Source organism: Gavialis gangeticus, unplaced genomic scaffold, assembly GCF_001723915.1.
Source record: "Gavialis gangeticus isolate Ggan-Ray unplaced genomic scaffold, GavGan_comp1, whole genome shotgun sequence".
NCBI lineage: Eukaryota > Metazoa > Chordata > Crocodylia > Gavialidae > Gavialis > Gavialis gangeticus.
Genome location: NW_017729029.1, coordinates 53,337,599 through 53,342,060, shown reverse-complemented (window position 1 = coordinate 53,342,060; position 4,462 = coordinate 53,337,599). Strand labels below are relative to the sequence as shown.

The following is a 4,462-nucleotide window of genomic DNA, read 5'->3' as shown; positions in this document are numbered from 1 at the left end:
GCCCAAGCCTCAGGGTCAGGCCCCTCCGCTTAGGACCACAGCTGTGCCATGTTTGTGCCCCCTGGTCAGACTGGTATAGACTGGGGGCATGGGGGCTTGCCCTCCTCTGCGGCTGGGGCCCGACCTCCGCCTGGAGCCTCCTGAGCATGCATCGGCTGCCCCCGTCCCTGTGGCAGGCCGGAGCGCCACGTCTCATGTCGCGTCAGGGTTGGCGGTTGTCTTGGGTGCCGGGGTGAGCAGGATGGTTTGGAGATGGCTGGTCCTGTGTTGGGCGGGCAGTTGGACTAGGTGACCTCTGGAGGTCTCTTCCAGCCCCACTTCCCTGTGCTGTCCGTGATATGCTCCAGCCTCTCCCCTCCCTGTTGTGGGAGTGGGGCCTCACTTCACTGCGCCCCTTGTCGTGCCCCCACGTCGCGTCCGATGTTGCAGCTGGGGAACATGTAGGCGCCCCCCAACCCTGCGGTTGCAACTGAAAAGATTCCTTTCCCAAACATTTCCAAGCACGTTTCACTTGGAAACATTTCTGGTTGCTCCCATCTGCACCCCTAAAAACTTTTCAGTCCGCCAGCCCATTCCTTGCACATGACGAAGTTGGTCGTGCCTACAAAAGCTTGTGCTATCTGAAGCAGTTCACGCCGAAGGTGCCACCCTGCCTGACTTCAGCTGCGCACGTAACCACTTCCATGTATGCTCCAGACTCTCCCTAGAAGGCCAAGTTGGGCTGAGAATCAAAATGCTAATCTCTCAAGTTGCTCTTAAAATAAAAGCTGCCTGAGAGCAACCTTTTGTGCCAGCTGTACTCCACTCCATAGGATCCGTGGAGCTGTCCACAACTAGAACAGGCCTCAGAATGAGGGAAAACAGCACTTTTCCAGTGGACAGCTCATGGCCCTGCAATTCCCTTTCCCAAAAAATCAGAATTACTTTGAATCTTCCTGCTTCCACATGGGAGTGCAAGGTGCAGCATTTCTCCTTTCACTTCCCTTCAGTCACACCCTCACCAAAAAAAATGGTAATTTGCATGTTCCTATACACTGCAGATACACAGCTAGGTCAGTTATTAAGCACCTATGGCTTTAAAAAATGAATTTACCGTGTTTCCTATATTTGCCATTCAGAGAGATGGATAGCTAAGGGGAGATATTAGGTGCATGGAGCCTTTCATCTCCAGAGAAACTTTGAGCAAAACCCAGATGGTGTAACAAAAAATGGTTTCTATCTCATGTTTTTTTCTGACTCCATTTCTAAGGGAGGTATCAGCACTAGAGAAATCTCACCATCACAGATAGCATTGACTAATAATATTGTTGGTGTTTGCAGGAAAAAGGTCAAGGCCACACTGTAAGGAGAGTTGAATTAGCTTTAGTCTGATTATTGTGTGAATAACTGATCATCAGTGTTTAATGGTTTGTGGAGGCTGATTTATATTGTTGATCCTAATGGGGCCTTTCCTGATCGGGGTGGAGACATGATGCAGGGAAGTGCTGTTGCATTTGCTGTAAACACTCCTGGGGTTACCAGAGGCTTTCAGCCAGTCATGTAGAACAGCAGCCCTGAAGCACAAAAACCACTGGCACAAAATTCCCTGAGGTTTTCATTAATCCATAGAAACCCAGACTTAACAGTTAGGTGGAAAACCACAGAACGTGTGGGTATTCTTTTTAACTTTCTCTTTATTATTTTAATCCTTACAAAACAGCATCATCATACAGTCAGCATCAGTAATGTAGTCATAATCCAGAATGTCACAAACATCACATTTTAACAGTTCTTTGCCCTGTGGAATTAGTGTTCTTCCATTTACAACATCAGGGAAGAAATCCTTATGGAAGTTGTTTTCTTCAGAAAAAACTCCATGTTTTTAAAGAAACATGTTTGAGGTAAGAGTCTTTGCTTTGTCCCAACATCTAGTAAACATCAGGTGGAAAGAATCACTTCATAATGGTACTTCTTACTGTAAGGCGCGTGCCACTTTACATAGATCTAAATTAAGTAAGGCATAAATGCAACAGCTAGTTAATGGATGGAAAACTGTTCCAGTTTCCACACCCATTGTGTGTGTTATGGGCAGCACCTGGAAGTGGCAGGAAATCTAATCACAACGTATATTAAAATAGGTAAAAATATATTCTCATATAAGAATGACTATTTCTAAGGGAGGGATCGCAGAGCTGCGCTGTGAGTGACATTCTTGTGTTACCTGTCTTTATGAGGCCATGTGGGGATAGCTCTGTCATTGCTGAAACTACTGTCATGCCTCACGATCATTACAACTCCATGAGACCTCAGTTCCATAGTGCTCCTGGCTAGTCTCTTAATAGAAGATAAAGATGCTTAGCTGACCAACATTTGTAAAGAGCTTCAAAGCATTTTTACATAGATGAGGTATATAATCTTTATACTCTATACATTAAAAGCTGGTAGGCCTGATCTTGTTCGCATTAATGTCAATAGAAAGCCACCCATAGACTTTAATAAGCTGAATCATGGTTTGCAACCATAAAAAGTGGACTGTCAAGTAAAACAGTGCAGTAGTGGGCATGAAATAGGTGTCAAATGGAAATTAGTGCTTTACTGTCCACCAGTGTTTTCAGACTCAAAATATTTCCCTTTGGATACCATATTTGTATCCTGAGATATGCTCCTGTCTAAGACTGCTGTCAGACTTGGATTATTACTAAGGGTTTTACCGCTGAAATGTCACTTGATCCCAACATGGGCATGGGGGTTTGTTTCTGTCTCATTACCTTATCACACTTTTTTATATTCTTTTAAATTAAAGTATACATATTTATCACTACATTTTTTCTACCAATTTTCCTGATCTATCAAGCCTTGAAGGGAGCTCTTCATTCCCTAATAATTCTCCGTTGAATTCTCTTTTAGGAGAAAACAGCTCTTAAGATGGCTTCATTTGACACTTTCTGGGCGTGACTACACAAGATGCTATATCGCCGTAGCAACACGCTACATCACCATAGCAACACGGTATGGCGATGTAGTGTTGGTGGATACAAACTGTGATGCTGCAGCTATGTTGCCGTAGCAACACGCTCCCTTGCTATAGCACATTGCTCAGCAACACAGCGGCTAAAAATAACTGCGCGCCGCCAGCACCGTACGGTATGAGCTGTTGCTGCCCCATCATTTGATACTTCCAAAAGGAAGCACTAAATGGTGGGGAAGTAACAACGGCGCTGTAGGGGCACATGTAGACGTCCTCTCTTTTTATCACTGTATTGTAGATTTTTTCCTTCTCTCTGAGAGACCTTATCATTTGATTCTTTACATTTGCACTTTATAATGATTATTAGAGCCCCCTTCAAACTATTTTTTCTTGAAGCATTTGTTTATCGATAAGTTAACGGTTCCTTTTGCATCTTTATCTTCTTGCTTCCAAGATTACCTGAATCTCAGTTCTTTTCCATAAAATACCCTATATTATGCAAGGCATCCAATATATCTGTTTGTTTTTTAACTACAATATAAAGTTCTTCAAGCAATTTTTCATGTGTAAACTGCATCTTAAAATGCCTCCTCGATTTAACTAAAAATTAAGAGTTATGGGCAAGGATGAAAGGGAGAGAATTTTCAGATTTGGGAAGGTGCAAACAGATGGAGAATGCAGGAGGTGGGGGGAGATGCTGACGCTCTTCCAGATGGCAAAGGCTTCAGAGACTACAGCGCTCTCCTGACAACGGAAAGATTACGAAGAGGGTCAGATGAGTGACGTCTGTTTCTGAGATGCAGCCTTCCCAATCTGCTGTTGGAGTAAAGCCTCCTGACGGGAAGGGGCAGAGAAGAGGGTTGTTTTGCAGCGGAGGCCTACACGCCTGGCACCAAAGGCTGCAAGCCTCACACTGCTGGTTGGTGCATGGAAGACAGAGCCTGGGAGTCTCCAGTGGGAATCCGAAATCAGCATTGTCTTGTCTGCGCCGTGGCTGCCAAGGCGTAGGCCTGAGAGGAGCAGGCACCTTTTCAGAGGAGAAAACTGCAGGACGAGCAAATGCTGTCAGGCCTCGGCGCTGAGCAGCCGGCCCGGGCCCCTTCCCCTGCTCGCTCCAGGGAAGAGACCGGGACGTTGGAAGTCGCCCTCAGCCCGGGAACTGGCGGCGGAGGAGGGCCGGGAGGAGGATGCACGTGAGGTGGCCCCCTGATCGGGGCTGAAGCTGCTTCCTTAACCCCTGGATCCTCGGGGACGTGCTCGTCCCGCGCCGCGGAGGAGGAACTAGCCGGGCCCGGCTCCCGACCATGTGGTCCCAGCAGCCTCCACGTGGGGCCCAGCCGCCCGGAAGCAGCCAAGCACCCTCGGGGCCACGAGCCGGAAGCAGTCGAGTGCGCTCTAGCCACCGACCGGAAGCAGCCGAGCGCGCTCGGGCCGCCAACCGGAAGCAGCCGAGCGCGCTCGGGCGGGGCGGGGTGGCGGCCAGGGCGCCCTCTGGCGGCCGGCGGGGGAGGGAGG

The 4,462-nt window shown here is 47.8% G+C and overlaps 1 protein-coding gene across 3 annotated transcripts in view; it reads left to right on the top strand.

Annotated features, from left to right (window-relative positions):
* The window catches only part of ZBTB33 (zinc finger and BTB domain containing 33), a 60,789-nt gene that overhangs the window by 5,537 nt on the left and 50,790 nt on the right, over positions 1–4,462 (top strand). Inside the window, exon 2 of one of the 3 annotated variants that reach the window (XR_002098326.1) lies at positions 561–3,875. The exons of the other annotated variants lie outside the window; for them this stretch is intronic. The gene's annotated coding sequence lies outside the window, so the exon portion shown is untranslated. Of the gene's footprint in view, positions 1–560; positions 3,876–4,462 lie in introns of those variants that run through there. 3 annotated transcript variants of the gene reach the window in all.